At 36.9% G+C, this 17,776-nt stretch overlaps 1 protein-coding gene across 1 annotated transcript in view; it reads left to right on the top strand.

The window, feature by feature from the left end:
- Positions 1 to 2,493: 2,493 nt before the first annotated feature.
- Positions 2,494 to 17,776, top strand: part of ACTA2 (actin alpha 2, smooth muscle) — a 109,323-nt gene continuing 94,040 nt past the window's right edge. The window contains exon 1 of the mRNA XM_058436232.1: positions 2,494 to 2,611. The gene's annotated coding sequence lies outside the window, so the exon portion shown is untranslated. The remainder of the gene's footprint in view (positions 2,612 to 17,776) is intronic.

The raw sequence follows: 17,776 nt of genomic DNA on the forward strand, positions 1-17,776 counted from the left end.
ATAATCCAATACTATGTTATTTTGTTGCTCAAATTGTTCCAGCTTTAGCCATTGGCAGCTCTTTTAGTTAGTTCCTGCAGGGCATATATTTTTATATAAGTATGATATCTTATATGACATTCAGACTGTTGTATATATTCATTTTTAAATGTCAATTTGTTCAAATTATAAAAGTAATACATGCTATGAGAGATAGTTTTAATAATACAAAATGCATAAAAAGCTAAAGTCATATACAGCACATAACTCAGTATGAACATTTTAACATATTAAGCTTACTTAACGCATTCTTTGGTCCTCAAAGGAACACAATGTGGGAAATACGTTGATGAAAGAGAATATTTGTCTCTGAATTATTTGTTGGTTTCTTCCTAATTAAAAAGAGAAATAGGCTGAGCGCAGTGGGTGAGGCCTGTAATCCCAGCATTTTGGGAGGCTGAGGCTGGTGGATCACCTGAGTTCAAGAGTCCAAGACCAGCCTGGCTAACATGGTGAAACCCCGTTTCTAATAAAAGTGCAAAAAATTAGCCAGGCATGGTGATGCACACCTGTAATCCCAGTACTCGGGAGGCTGAGGCAGGAGAATCGCTGGAATCCAGGAGGCGGAGGTTGCAGTGAGCCGAGATTGTGCCATTGCACTCCAGTTTGGGCAACAACAGTGAAACTCCGTCTCAAAAAAGAAAGAAAGAAAGAAAAAGAGAAATATATATATTTTCATTTCTCTTAAGTATACAATTTTTAATAAGTTCCTATTTCTTAGAATTTTGTATTGTAATTGTCATTTTAATTTTCCTGAGGCTATAAACCTTAACTTCCTACTTGATTCAAGGCACAAGGATAAACTCTTAGAATGGAAGTTTTTGTGTGTTTTGTAAGTGTTTTTTTGTAAGATGTGATCAATGATTCAAATCACTTAGTATAACATTTTTATTTAAAAAATAATTTTGCAAATTACTTGGCAATTAAAATGGTTATTGTACATCTCTTCTTTGTAATTCATACAGACCAATACCTAAAAGTATACAGAGCTAAGCCATTGTTGATGTACAGCTACTTAATAGAATATTACCAGTAGGATGATTATGACTTTTACTCAAAAAAATGGCAAGAGATTCCAACCAATTAATGGAATGAAGAATGAGGTTCCAGAAAACACATTTCTCAGTACTGAGAATAAAGCAGAAGAGGAAAACTAAGTAAGACACTACACAGCCAAGCACTGGCCCCCAAACTCTAGAATCTTCCTAGCAGGGTCTGGAATTTTTAGTTTTAAACTGATGGTAAAGATGAAGACCTGTAAGGAATATGTACATTCGCATTTTTATTCCTGATATTTTAATTTTAATAAATCTCTTTGCCACTAAAAGTTTACGTTTGAACCATTTTTTTTTCCTAAAACGTGTATATGGCTATTATATTTTTTGAGTCTTTGCAAAATCTCTCAGACTATTCTTTTCTTGTCCCCATAAATAAAAGAACTTTAATTCTAATTGTAATGGTTTCTGACTTGAAATTCCTATATTTTTAAAAATGGAAATTGAGTTTCTGATCTCCAGTTTTTGTCTTCAGAGGAAAGCTTTCAAGTTTAAATAAACTATTTGAAGCTACCTGGGTTTTAAATTAATATTCATTTACTACAGTAGAAATTTATTTTTTTCATTTATTTTTTTTTTTTTTTTTGAGACGGAGTCTCGCTCTGTCGCCCAGTCTGGAGTGCAGTGGCACAATCTCGGCCCACTGCAAGCTCCGCCTCCCGAGTTCATGCCATTCTCCTGCCTCAGCCTCTCCGAGTAGCTGGGACTACAGGCGCCCGCCACCACGCCCGGCTAATTTTTTGTATTTTTAGTAGAGACGGGGTTTCACCATGTTAGCCAGGATGGTCTCGATCTCCTGACCTCATGATCTGCCCGCCTTGGCCTCCCAAAGTGCTGGGATTACAGGCGTGAGCCACCATGCCCGGCCCTACATTAGAAATTTAAAAATCTAGTTTTTTTCAAGGTTTTATGTCTTTTGTCAATCTTATAAACTTATGTATTGAGTCAATGTTTTACAGATAAGAACTATTACTTCTGGGAGAGGCTTTGATAAATGTTCAATTACCTCAATTTTTAAAAATTAGACTATTTACAAATTTAGTAAATTAAATTATTTAAATATTTTAAATGCATTCCTAATTACATTCAATTTTCTTTTTAAATACTTTAAAATTTGGAGCCCTATCAAGTTTTTCCTAAATACTTAATCATACACTTAATAAATTAACTTACAAATATAGTTAATCTCAAATATCTTAAGCACACAATACAGTTTATTTATTTTGGCAAATTATTTTATAACATTCAGCTTAAATCCAAAATTCTAAAATTAATTACATAGTTTATTAGGAATTGCAAGACTTATATGTCACAATCTCTTAAACACTACAAACACTTTAAATTCAAATATTGGGAAACTATCCAAAACTTATTCTTTTTTTTTTGTTGTTTTTGACAGAGTCTCACCCTGTCGCCAAGGCTGGACTGCAGTGGCACGATCTCGGCTCACTGCAACCTCCGTCTCCTAGGTTCAAGCAATTCTCCTGCCTCAGCCTCCTGAGTAGCTGGGAGTACAGGTGAGTGCATGCCTGGTTAATTTTTGTATTTTTTAGTAGAGACAGGGTTTAACCATATTGGCCAGGCTGGTCACATATTCTTAAACCTAGCATATAAATTGTAAGTCTATAAGTTTGGTTTACCTTTTATTACTAATTTCCCAGGGATGAAAAACTATTTGTGTAAAGTAAACCAGAGTAATACTATTAACATGACATTACCTGATAAGATGAATTGACACTACCTTCAGGTGGAATTGAAGTTATTGTCTTTGTCCGGGCTGCTATAACAAAGTAACATAAGTTAGATGGCTTTCAAACAATAGAAATTTATTTCTTACAGTTCTAGAGGCTGGGAAGTTCAAGATCAAGGGGCCAGCAGATTCAGGGTTTGGTGAAGACCAGCTTCCTGGTACATAGATGACCATCTTCTCCTTGCACCCTCACATGGTGGAAGGAGGGTGAGAGAGCTCTCTGAGGTTTCTTTTATTAAGAGCACTAATCCCATTCATGAGCACATGCTGTTATGATAAATAACAGAGAATAGCACTTAGCATTTCCCTCTGCAATATTTATTACACTGTTTTGGAATTATTCTGTAATAGCAGGGGTCAGGGGTTGGGGAATGGTGATAGAATGAGTTTAACCTGAGGCTTTCTGTAAAAGGCGGTGAGGGATTATTGAGGATTTGTGAGTAGAGGGGTAAAGGAATCTGCCTTATATTTTAGGAAGACTGACCTGACAGTAGTTTGGAGAAAGGGTTCAAGTAGGGTGAGATTGGAGGCTAGCAGATCAGAAGGTCTGAGGATTTTGTCCAGGAAAGTGATGAGTCTGAACCATAATGAGACAAAGAACAGGGAAAGTATTAATAAGTTACATTGACCGGCATAGGTAATAAATAGGATGTGGAAGGTGAGAGAGAAAAAGAAGGTGAGGATGCTTGAGTTTTCTAGGTTAAATAGTTCCTCATTAAGATGAAACACACAGCTGGGTTGTGTTTCTTCCCTATGTTACTATTTCCAGCTTTCCAGAGAGACTAATCTTCTGCAAAAGAGGTTTCCAGGAACACTATGATGAAGAAATGAGTTTTCTATTAGTTTATCAGTTTGTTTCACAGGCCTTAGCAATTTCTTGCCCAGAATCTGCATAAAAACATCTTAGCCCAAGATGGGAAGTGATGGCAATATTATGTAGACCTGAACTCTTCTGAAATGCATGTCTAAGTATTCCTGACCAGGAAGGATGTGCTCTGAAATGATGCTGCCTACTGCTCCAAGCCAAGTGATGAAAATACACAAGTATTGCTTAGAAGGCATGTCTAATTGGATATTCTCCTTTTGGGTGGCAAGGAGAAACTATCCTGTAAGAAAACAGGATGTAGAGAGTATTTTTCTGCCAAGATTCTTCCCAACTGCTGTTTCCCAATGGTCAAATTTTTGTCCCACAAGGAGATAATGTCCCTGCACTTCTGGGTTGCATCATCCAGTCTCTTCAGTGACATCTTGAGATGCTAGGTCCCAAACTTTGCTGTGTAGTGTTTATTTAAAACCAGAACTGATGGTAAGAACCAGAAACTCCAAGTGTGCATGTGGTCAGCCAAGGCAAAAGATCCAACACACTCAGGGAAAGTTACTGAGTGTTCTCAGGCAGCAGAACAATGAGGACTAAGGAGAAATTAGGGTAGTGACAGGTGAGGTAGTAGTTGTGAAGATAGGTGGAGTTGGAGGAAACTGAAGGGGTCATAAGATCCATGTCCCATACATAATTTATCCTTCTTTTTCACTGCCGGAGGCATCACACTAAGTGTTTGATACATATCACCTGATCTTCACATCAACCCTATACACGTTTTACACATAAGGACATTAAGGTTCAGAGGCATAATATGTGTTGACAAAGGCCACATGGCTAGTAAGCGTTGAGGCTATAATTCAAACCCAGTTTGCTTGGTTCTAACACCTGAGGTTTTTCTATAGGTCACACTGATCTAGTAGATAACTAAAAGTTGTTTATGAGGGTTAAACTTCTATGCTTTTGTCCTCTTATAGGCTACATTATAACATACTTCCTATGTTAAAATTTAATGTCTCAGAAAACTGAACAAAAATATCCTGCCCATTCTCATATATTTTCTCCAAATGAAGTAGGTAGGAATCTACATAGTATGAATAAAAGAGTTACTTTACATATGCGATGATTCTTGGCTTCTGTAGTTATTAAAGAATTATGAAGCTAATGGTATACCAAAAACTACATACAATGTTGAATCAGGAAGAAATTGAAATCCTCAACAGAACAATAATGAGTCCTGAAACTGAATTGTTAATAAAAAACCTACCAACCAAAAAAACCCTGAAACAAATCGAATCACAGCTGAATTCTACCAGACGTACAAAGAAGGGCTAGTATCAATCTGACTGATGTTATTTCAAAAAATCTAGGGGGATGGACTCTTCCCTAACTGATTCAGTGAGGCCAGTATCATTCTGACAGCAAAACCTGACAGAGACACAACAACAACAAAATAATAATAAAACTTCAGGCCAATATCTCTGATGAATATAGACACAAAAATCCTAAAAAAATACCAAATCCAGCAGCACATCAAAAAGCTAATTCACCATGGTAAGTAGGCTTTGTTTCTGAAAAGCAATGTTAGTTCAACATGCATAAATCAATAAACGTGATTCGTTACATAAACAGACCTAAAAACCAAAACCACATGATCATCTCAATAGACACCGAAAGGACTTGCAATAAAATTCAACATTCCTCTGTGTTTAAAACCAGCAACAAACTAAGCATCAAAGGAACATACCTCAAAATAATAAGAGCCATCCATGACAAACTCACAGCCAATATCATGTTCATACAGAATGGACAAAAGCTGGTCACATTCCAGAATAAGACAAGGATTTCCAATCTCATCACTCCTATTCAAAATAGTACTGGAATTCCTAGCCAAAGCAATCAGGCAAGAGAAAGAAATAAAAGACATGCAAATAGGAAGAGAGGAAGTCAAACTATCTCTCTTCATGTATGATATGATTTATACTTGGAAAATCCCATGGTCTCTGCCCAAAGGGTCCTAGAACTGATAAACAACTTCGGTAAACTTTCAGGATATAAAATCAATGTACAAAAACCAGTAGCATTTCTAGACACCAATAACATTCAAGTCAAGAGCTAAATTAAGAACAAAATTCCACTTACTATAGCCTTAAAAAGAACAAAATATCCAGGAATACAGCTAACCAAGGAGATGAAAGACCTCAACAACAAGAATTACAAAATACTACTGAAGTAAATAAGTGATCACAATGCTATTTCTATCAAACAATCTACATCATTTTTCACAGAATTAGAAAAGAAAGACTCTAAAATTTATATGGAACACAAAACAGCCCAATAGCCAAAGCCATCCTAAGCAAAAAGAACAAAGCCGGAGGCATCACACTACCCAACTTCAAACTATACAAGACTACAGTAACCAAAACAGCATGGTACCAGCACAAAACAGACACATAGACCAAGGGAAAAGAAAAGAAAATCCAAAAATAAAGTGATACACCTACAATCATCTGATCTTTGACAAAGTTGACAAAAACAAACAATGGGGAAAGAACTCCCTATTCAATAAATGATGCTGAGATAACTGGCTAGCTGTATGCAGAAGATTGAAACTGGATCCCTTCCTTTCACCATATACAAAAATTATGCCAAGATGGATTAAAAAATTAAGTGTAAAACCCAACACTATAAAAATGCTAGAAGAATACCTAGGAAGTACTATTCTGTACATAGGCCTTGGCAAAGATTTCATGAAAAAGACTCCAAAAACAACTGCGGCAAAACCAAAAATTCATAAGCAGGACCTAATTAAACTAAAGAGCTTCTGCACAACAAAAGAAACTATCAACAGAGTAAATAGGCAACCTACAGAATAGGAGAAAATACTTGCAAACTATGTATCCAACCTACAGAATAGGAGAAAATACTTGCAAACTATGTATCCAACCTACAGAATAGGAGAAAATACTTGCAAACTATGTATCCAACAAAGGTCTAATATCCAGAATCTATAAGGAACTTAAATTTACAAGCAAAAAAAAAACAAAAAACAAAAAACCCAACAACAACAAATAACCCCATTACAAATGGGCAAAGAAAATGAACAGACACTTCTCAAAAGAAGACTTACAAGAAGCCAACAAACACAAAAAAATGCTCACGATCCCTAATCATCAGAGAAATGCAAATCAAAACCACAATGAGATACCATCTCACACCAGTCAGAATGGATATTATTAAAAAGTCAGGCCGGGCACGGTGCCTCACGCCTGTAATCCCAGCACTTTGGGAGGCCGAGGCCGGTGGATCATGAGGTCGGGAATTCAAGACCAGCCTGGCCAACATGGTGAAACCCTGTCTCTACTAAAAATACAAAAATTAGCTGGGCACGGTGGCATGTGCCTATAATCCCAGCTACTCCGGAGGCTGAGGCAGGTGAATCGCTTGAACCTGGGAGGCGGAGTTTGCAGTGAGCCGAGATCACGCCACTGCACTCTAGCATGGGCGACAGAGTGAGACTCCATCTCAAAAAAAAAAAGGTCAAAAGATAGCAGATGTTGGTGAGGTTGCAAATACTTATAAATTGCTGGTGGGACTGTAAATTAATTCAGCCACTGTTGAAAGCAGATTGGAAATTTCTCTAAGAACTTAAAACAAAACTACCATTTGACCCAGCAATCCCATTACTGAGTATATACCCAAAGTATATATCTATTCTACCAAAAAGATACATGCACTCATATCTTCATCGCAGCACTATTCACAATAGCAAATATATGGACTCAATCTATATAGCTATCAATGGTAGGCTGGAAAAAGAAAATGTGGCACATATACAGCTATGTAATACTATGCAACCACAGAAAAAGCAAAATCATGTTCTTACCAGCAAGATGCACGCAGCTGGAGGCCATTATCCTAAGTGAATTAACACAGGAACAGAAAACCAGATACCACATGTTATCACTTATAAGTGGAAGCTAAACATTGAGTACACATGGGCACAAAGGTGAGAACAATAGACACTGAGGCCTACTTACAGGAAGAGGGTAGGTGGAGGATGAGGTTCAAAAAACTACCTTTTGGGTACTATGCTCACTACCCGGGTGATGAAATCATTTGTACTCCAAAGTATGGTGATACACAATTTACCCATCTAACAAACCACACAAAGACCCCCTGCATCTAAAATAAAAGTTGAAAAAAAAATTGTTTGTTTTTAAAAAGTTATGCAGAAAAGGCAAAACGAGATGGTCAAATAAAAGTCTCCAGCAATTATTTCCTTCACAGGAGCCAAATTTAACAACTATCTACAAATAAGAACACCTTTATAAGAACCAAAAATCAGGTTAGCAATCATAGCACCTGGTTTTGACATCAAATTAAGGAAAGAGGCACCGAAGAGGAGCATAAAGGTAGTCTTGAATTGCCTATACCACCCCTCCCTGATTTCCCTACAGTGGCTGCATGGCACAGAGCCAAGTTCAATCTGCGAACTTGGGGAAGGGAGAGTATATGATTGTAAGATTTTGCATTGGAGCCCAATGTGGACATGTCACAGCGAAAAGCAATACCAGGCAGAACTTAGCCAGCATATACAGAGGAAGAATTTACTCCAGCCCTAGCCAGAGGCAAATCATCCATCCCAGCTATTGGAACCTGAGTTCTATCAAGCCCTGCTACTGTGAGCTAAAATTCCCTGGGGTCATAATAAACTTAAAAACCAGTCTAGTCCACAAGGACTGCAATTCCTGGGCAAGTTCTGGTGTTGTGCTCGCTCAGAGACAGTGGACTTTGGGAGCACACGTCCTAGCAAGATACCAGCTGAGGTGGCCAAGGGAGTGCTTGTGTTTCCCTTCCCCAACCCCAAAAAGTGTAGCTCATAGCTATGGGAGAGATTCCTTCCCTTTGCTTGAGACAAGAAATGAGAGAAAAGAGGACTTTGTCTTATAACTTGGATACCAACTAAGCTACAGTAGGATACGGCACCAGGCAGAGTCCAGGCCCTAGATCCTAAGACAACATTTACAGATGTACTTTGTGCCAGAAGGGAAGCCAGTGACTTGAAAGGAATGAGGCAATCCTGGCAGAATTCATTACCTGCTGACTAAAGAGCACTTGGGCATTCCATAATCAGCAATGGTAGCTAGGTAGTACTCGCTGCAGGCTTTGGGTGAGACTCAGAGCTGTGCTGCCTTTAGGGTGTGACCCAACACAATCCAGCTGTGGTGGCTACAGGGAGAGACTCCTGCTTGAGGAAAGGAGAGGGAAGGGTAAAGGGGACTTTGCCTTGCAGCTTGGGTACCAGCTTAGCCACAGCGGGGTAGAGCACCAGGTGGACTCCTGAGGTCCCCAACTTTTGGCTTTGGTTCTTGGATGGCATTTCTGGAACTGCCCTGAGCGAGAGGGGAGCCCACTTCCCTAAAGAGAGTTCCAGGCCTGGCAGCATTCACCAAATAATGACTGAAGAGTCCTTGGGCCTTGAGTGAACATTGGCGTTGCCAGGCAATACTCGCCATGGGCCTGAGTGGTGGTGGCCATGGGGAGTCCTGCTTGAGGAAAGGGCAGGGAAGAGTGGGGAGGGCATTGTCTTGCAGCTTAGGTGCCAGCTCAGCCAGAGTAGAATAGAGTGCCAGGTAGATTCCTAAGGTTCCTGTCTCCAGGCGTTGGCTCCAGAGAGTATCTCCAGATCCACTCAGGGCTGGGAGGAACTCACTCTCCTGAAGGGAAAGACACAAGCCTGGCTGGTCTTGCCACCTGCTGATTGTAAAGCCCTTGGGCCTAAAGTGAACATAGGCAATAGCCAGGCATTTGTCACTGCAGGTCTTGGATGTGTCCCAGTGCTGTGCTGGCTTTGGGTCTGACCCAGTGGAGTCCCAAGGATGGAGGCCACAGGGGTGCTGTGTCACCCACTCCCACAGGTCCAGAGAGAGAGAGAGAGAGAGCGAAAGGGACTGTTTATCAATGGGAAAGTAAGAGAGGAGAAGAAGAATAATTGTTGGTAAACCAGGCAATTATCCTGAATTTTACCCCAGACCACCAAGGCAGTACATTTATGAGTCTGCAAGAGCCACAGTGTTACAGATAAAGCTGCAGTGACCAAAGATTTAGATCACAACACCCAAGTCCCTTTAAATACTTCGAAAGCCTTCCCAAGAAGGATGGGTACAAAAAAGCCCAGACTGTGAACACTGCAACAAATACCTAAGTCCTCAATGCCCAGACACCAACAAACATCCACAAGCATCAAGACCACCCAGGAAAACATAATTTCACCAAATGTATAAATAAGACCTCAAGAACAATCCTGGAGAGACAGACATCTATGACATTTCAGACAGAGAATTTAAAATAGCTATTTTGAAGAAGCTCAATGAACTCCAAGGTAACACAGAGAAGGAATTCAGAATCCTGTCAGATAAATGTAACAAAGAGACTGAAATAATTACAAAGAATCTTCATCAACACCAGACCTGTCCTACAAGAAGTGCTAGCTAAAGAGAGTTCTTCAATCTGAAAGAAAAAGAACTTAATGGGCATTAAGAACTCATCTGAAGGTACAAAACTCACTGGTAATAGTAAGTACATGAAACACAGAATACTGTAAACTGTAACTGAAGTGTGTAAGCTACTCATATCTTGAGTAGAATACTAAAAGATGGACCTATAAAAAATAACTACGGAAACATTTCAAGAAATACACAACATAATAAGATATAAAAAGAAACAACAAAAAAGTTTAAAAGCAGGGGGAGGAAGTTAATGTGTGGAGATTTTATTAGTTTTCTCTTTGTTTGTTTATGCAATCAGTGTTTTCTCATCAGTTTAAAGATAGTATAAATTATAAGTAATCAGTTTAAAGATAGTATAAGTAATAAGATAGTGTAAGTTATAAGATATTATTTACAAGCCTCATGGTAACCTAACATCAAAAAACATACAACAGGTACACACAAAATAAAAAGCAAGAAATTAAAACATACCAGCTGAGAAAATTGTCTTCACAAAAAAAGAAGACAGGAAGGAAGGAAAGAAGGAAGGAAGAGAAGACCACAAAACAACCATAAAACACATAACAAAATGCCAGGAGTAGTCCTTACCAATGAATAATAACATTGAATGTAAATGTACTCAACCCTTTAATCAAAAGACATAGAGTGGGTTAATGAATAAATAAGCAAGACCTAATGATCTGTTGCCTACCAGAAACACACTTTACCTATAAATGCACACGTGTCTTTTTGCATGATTATAAAATAGTTTTTGGTTTTTGGAAAAGATAAACAAAACTATAGAATAGTCATGCAAAAAGATATCCCACACAAATGAAATTCAAAAAAGAGCAGGAGTAGCTTAGTGATATCAGACAAAATAGATGCCAAGACCAAAAGTATAAAAAGAAACAAAAAAGGTCATCATATAATGATAAAGTGGTCAATTCAGCAAGAGGATGTAACAATTTTAAATATATATTCACTCAACAGATATATAAAGCAAATATTATTAGAGCTAAAGAGAACAATAGACCTCAATACAATAGTAGCTGGAGACTTCAACACGCCACTTTTAGCATTGGACAGATAATCCAGACAGAAAATCAATGAAGTAACATAGGCCTTAATCAGCACTATATACCAAATGGATCTGATAGATATTTACAGAACATTTCATCCAATGGCTGCAGAACACACATTCTTCCTCTCAGCACATGGATCATTCTCAAGGATAGACCATATGGTAGGCCATAAAACAAGCTTTAAAACATTCAAAAACATTGGCCAAAATAAAATAAATCTAGAAATCAATAGCAAGAGGAGTTTTGGAAACTGCACAAACATGGAAATTAAACAATATGCTCCTGAATGACAAATGGGCCAAAGAAGAAATTAAGAAGGAAATTTAAAAATCTCTTGAAACAAAAGAAAATGGAAACAAAAACTACCAAAACCTATGGGATTCAGTAAAAGTAGTACTAAGAGGAAAGTTTATAGCTATTAGCACCTACATAAAAAAAGTAGAAAAACATCAAATAAACAATATAACAACGCATCTTAAAGAAATAGAAAAGCAAGAGCAAACCAAACACAAAATTGGTAGAAGAAAAGAAATAATGAAGGTCGGAACAGAAATAAATGAAATTGAAACAAATAAATACAAATAATCAATGAAACAAAAAGTTGGTTTTTGGAAAAGATAAACAAAACTGAAAAACCTTTATCCTGACTAAGAAACAAAGAGACCTAAATAAATAAAATCAGAGATTAAAAAGGAAACATTACAACTGATACTGCAGAAATTCAAAGGATCATTCGTGGCTGCTATGAGCAACTATATTCCAATAAATTGGAAAATCTAGAGGAAATGGAGAAATTCCTAGGTACATACAACCTACCAAAATTCAACCATGAGGAATCCAAAACCTGAACAGGCAGATAACAAGTAATGAGATTGAAGCCTGTAATAAAAATAAAAAAGCTAATGGCTTTACTGCTGAATTTAGCTAAACACTTAAAGAAAAACTAGTGCCAATCCTACTCAGACTATTGTGAAAAATAGACTAGGATGGAATACTTTCCAACTTATCATATGAGGCCAATATGACTCTGATACCAAAACCAAAGAAAGGCACATCAAAAAAAGAAAACTATAGGCCAACATCCCTGATGAACATTGATGCAAAAGTCCTCAATAAAATACTAGGAAACCAAATTCAACAACACATTAAAATGATCATTCATTATGATCAGGTGGGATTTATTCCAGGAATGTAAGGATAATTAACATATGCAAATAAATCAATGTGATACATCTTATCAACAGAGTAAAGGACAAAAATCATATGATCATTTCAACTGACACTGAAAAAGCATTTGATAAAATTTAACGTCTCTTCATGGAAAAAACCCTCAAAAAACTGAGTATAGAACAAATATATATCAACATAATAAAAACCATATACAACAGACTCACAACTAGTATCATATCAAGTGGGGAAAAATTGAAAGCCTTTCCTCTAAGATCTGGAACACAACAAGGATGCCCACTTTCACCACTGTTATTCAGCCTAGTACTGGAAGTCCTAGCTAGAGCAATCGGACAAGAGAAAGAAATAAAAGGCTTCCAAATTGAAAAGGAAGAAGTCAAGTTATCCTTGCTTGCAGATGATATGATCTTGTTTTTAGAAAAACCTAAGACTTCATACACACACACACACAAACTATGAGAACTGAAATTCAGTAAAGTTGCAGGATATAAAATCAGCATACAATAATCAGTAGTATTTCGATATGCCATTAGCTAACAAATTGAAAAACAAAAAAGTAGTCTCATTTAGTAGCTAAAAATAAAATAAAATACCCAGGAATTAACCAAAGAAGTGAAATATCTCTACAATGATAACTAAAAACCACTGATGCAAGGAATTGAAGAGGATACCGAAAAGAGAGAGAAAAATATTCCATGTTCATGGATTAGAAGAATCAATATTGTTAAAATGTCTATACTACCCAAAGAAATAATCTACAGACTTAATGCAATCTCCATCAAAATGACAATGATATCTTCACATAAATAGAAAAATAATACTAAAATTTATATGAAACCACAAAAGACCCAGAATAGTGAAGTAATCCTGAGCAAAAAGCACAAAATGAGAGGAATCACATGATCTGACTTCACATTATACTACCGAGCTACAGTAACCCGAACAGCATGGTACTGGCATAAAAAAAGACATGTAGACCAATGGAACAGAATAGATAACCCAGAAATAAATCCATGTATCTACAGTGAACTCATTTTTTACAAAGGTGCCAAGAACATGCAATGAAAAAAGGACAGTCTCTTCAATAAATGGTGCTGAGAAAACCAGCTATCCATAAGCAGGAGAATGAAACTAGAGCTGTATTTCTCACCATATACAAAAACCAAATCAAAATGGATTAAAAATATAAATATAAGACCTCAAACTATGAAACTACTAAAAGAAAACATTGGGGAAACTCTATAGGATACTGAACTGGACAAAGATATCTTGAGTAATGCCCCCAAAGCACAGGCAACTGAAGCAAAAATAGACAAATGGGATCACATCAAGTTAAAAAGCATCTGCACAGCAAAGGAAACAGTCAATGAAGTGAAGAGGCAATCAAGAGAGTGGGAGAAAATGTGTGTAAACTATCCATCTGACAAACGATTAATAACCAGAATATATAATGAGCTCAAACAACTCTATAGGAAAAAATCTAATAATCCAATGAAAGAATGGGCATAAGGCATAAATAGACTTTTCTCAAAATAAGACATACGAATGGTAAACAGTTATGCTCAATATCAGAGAAATGCAAATCAAAACTACAATAAGTTATCATCCACCCCAGCTAAAATTGCTTTTATCCAAAAGATGGGCAATAACAAATGATGGTGAAAACATGGAGAAAAAGAACCCTTATACAGAGTTGGTGGGAATGTAAATTAGAACAACCACTATGAAGAACAGTTTAGAGTTTCCTCAAAAAACTAAAAAAAGAACTGCCATATGATCCAGCAATCCCATTGCTAGGTATACACTCAAAAGAGAGGAAACCATTATACTGAAGGGATATCTGCACTCCCATGTTAATTGCAATAGCTAAGATTTAGGAAGCAACCTAAATGTTCGTTAACAGATGAATGAATAAAGAAAATTGGCACATATACATAATAGAATGCTATTCATCCATATAAAGGAATGAGATCCTGTCATTTTTAACAACATGGATGGAACTGGAGGCCATTATGTTAAGTGAAATAAGCCAGGCACGGAAAGACAAACTTTGCATGTTCTCACTTATTTGTGGTAGCTAAAAAAATGAAAATAATTGAACTCATGTAGATAGAAAGTAGAATGATGGTTACCAGAGGCTGAGAAGTGTATTGGGGGTGGGGGTGGGGGTGGGGGGTAGAGGTGGGGCTGGTTAATGGGTACAAAACTATACTTAGAAAGAATAAATAAGATCTATTATTTGATAGCACAACAGTATAGCTACAATCAACAATAATTTATTGTACATTTAAAAACAACTAAAAGAGTATGATTTCATTTTTTGTAACACAAAGAAAGCATAAATCCTTAAAGTGATGAATACCCCATTTATTCTGATGTGATGATTTTTATGCATTGCATGCTTGTATCAAAATATCTCATGTACCCCATAAAATATATTCCTATTATGTATGCACAACATTTTAAAAAAATTAACTATGTGTACATGCACACACACACATACAAAGTAAAGAGATAGAAGAAAAAAAGACTAAAGTCCAAATTCTGTCTTTACCTTATGAGCTATATAACTAGAGTGGGTGGGAGCTTCAGGAGAAGAAGAAATATTTAACTTCTCTGAGCCTCAGTTTCATAATTTGTAAAATGGAGACATAAATAGAGTTCACGGGTTTTTGTTGGAATAAGACAATGTGTCTAAAGTGTCCAGCTGTGGGCCAGGCACTTGGTAATTGTGCAGCAATATTTATTCTTCTTGGTGGTGATTTTTAACTTATTTTCAACATGGATTTTAAAAAGCTGATGAACAAAAGGCGTTGCTTCCTAGACAAATTTATTTGCAAGCCAAATTTAATGTATAATTTTAGAGGATTCCAAGCCCCTTGAAGACCATCTACAGGTTCCTTATTTCTCAAGGGGTTATCAATGGGAACATATTAGGGATTTAGATCTCTGTGCTGCACCTCTGAATTAAAATCTCAGGCATCAGTACAGTCCTCCACATTTTAAACATCCCTCCCACCAAGTAATTCATGCACACTCACTGCCGTATGTTAAATGACCACAGTTAAGATGCCCAACCTGCCATCCTGGGTTGCTGAAGAATGCTACCAATGTGCACTCGGAATGTGCTTATATGTGCTTGGCTTGGCTTTTCCACTAGACAGCAAGCTCCCAAGTAGTGCAAACTCTCTTCAACATCTTCCTTTGCACGCACACATGGTATAGGTGCTCTGACTTGAGTGGCTTCTTCATCAAGGAGGTTCAGCTGTTGGTGCTGCAGGAAAATTAGCCATGTGTGATAGCTTCTATTAGAGTCCAGCAGACGCTGACTGTATTTGAGTTTGTAATGAATATTTTGCAATGTGTCCCTTGGGAAAAATGCAGTATCTGAGATTTCCGAAGTCCCTGTGTAAGTATCAAATAGTTCCTGAGTAAGTCAACACTACAAAGTCAAAGGCACAAAATCAGCAGAGTAATTCCCCTATAGATTTGAATCAATTGTGTCTTCAACAAATGCCTGTGTACTTTATCTGCATAGTAAATGCCTTTGAAATATAATTCTTGTGGATATTGTTGGGATTCAGGACATTCTGCCCCAAAATATGGCACCTTGGAACTTGAAAAAGTAGCAGAAGCAGGAAGGTTACTCTCACAAATATTCAATACATATTTTTTCAGTTAACAAAATGTAACATGACAGGTGTGTACATATGTTTCTAAAGTCAGTGAGCTGCCGTCTCAATCATATTGCCAAATGCCATCAAGAAAGAATCACCTGGAAACAAACAAGGCCACTGTAGCTCTTGTTAGAAACCACTGGATCTTGTAAGCTTGAAACAGAATACAGAATAGGGACTTCACAACACATACACACACACACACACACACACACACACACACACATACACACACCACACGTTTGCGAAAGACAGTATAAGGCACAGAAAGTACCTGGGTGACCTGAGCCTGGTCTGTTCACCTTAAAAAAAACATCAGTTGAGAACTGACACGGGGTGAGGGACAAGCACCCACTCAGCTAACTCTAGATCTCAGGCCAGATGCCTGTTGGTGTTCAGTGAAAGTTCATTAGGCTTCCAGTGAAGGCATGACCACGATTTCCAACAAATGACATTACTCATGATATTAGGAATCTCTCTGGAGTACAAGAATTCAGTTTGAATTGTCAGCAGAAAGATGTGTGAATATGTACAAAGTCATCTTCTTGGAGCCTCAGTTTCTTTATCTTTAAAATGAGGGTAATAAGACCCACTGCAAAATGGAATATATATATATATATATAGTACATGTAAAATACAATATTCGTCCTTGAGGATGCAAAGATCCTAATATATATATAATAATATAATATATATAAACACACACATATATATAAAATAATACATATACATACACATATACGTACATATGTGTATGTGTATGTATATATATGTGTATGTTTGTTTTTTTTAATTTATCTTGAATAATAGTATTATATTTATCCTGCAGTTCAAAAAGGTAGATTAGTTTAGAAAGAAACTATTTTGTGGGCATGAAAAGCAAAACTTGATCCTTCTGTTGATACAATTTATTTAACACCAAGTTTGTGCAAGGTGCTGTGATATATATGATGTATATGATGTCATATGATATATGATATATGATGCATATTTAGATATATGTGTATGCATGTGTGTGATATACATGATACATACAAATATATGAATTATATATACAGGTTAATATACAAAAGTTTATTGACTTACTATACACATATATGGATTGATCTTCAAAACATCATATTGAGTGGAAATATCATGAGATATATTAACATACAATCAACCTGGGAGGTGGAGGTTGTGGTGAGCCGAGATCGCGCCACTGCACTCCAGCCTGGGCAACAAGAGCAAGACTCCATCTCAAAAAAAAAAAAAAAAAAATTAAGTACACAAGACAGCAATAAATAGTTCACATTACTACACACAAAGAGAAAGGTGCATTTTAAATACATTAGAATGGCTACCTATTAGGAATGCCAATAGAAGTGGAGTCTGGGAATAAAATACATAAATGAAAAAATGTTTTCAAGTGTTCTTGCATGGACTGATGATAATATACCACAAACTGAAGAATAAGACAACCTCAAACCTCTCTTCACTCCCACCCGCCACAGAAAACCAGCACAGTAAATTTACCTGTTCTAACACTTGCTGTTATTGACAGTTAAGGGCAGAACATGAGGTAAGGCTGTGAGGTGATCTATCAGAGCTAGTACTGATGTCGTCCATATTCTGGATCTTTATCCAAAGCTTACTGGCTCTAGGAAATAGAAGTCTGACAACCATTATGTACAT

Source organism: Hylobates moloch, unplaced genomic scaffold (assembly GCF_009828535.3).
Source record: "Hylobates moloch isolate HMO894 unplaced genomic scaffold, HMol_V3 SCAFFOLD_3, whole genome shotgun sequence".
Taxonomy (NCBI): domain Eukaryota; kingdom Metazoa; phylum Chordata; class Mammalia; order Primates; family Hylobatidae; genus Hylobates; species Hylobates moloch.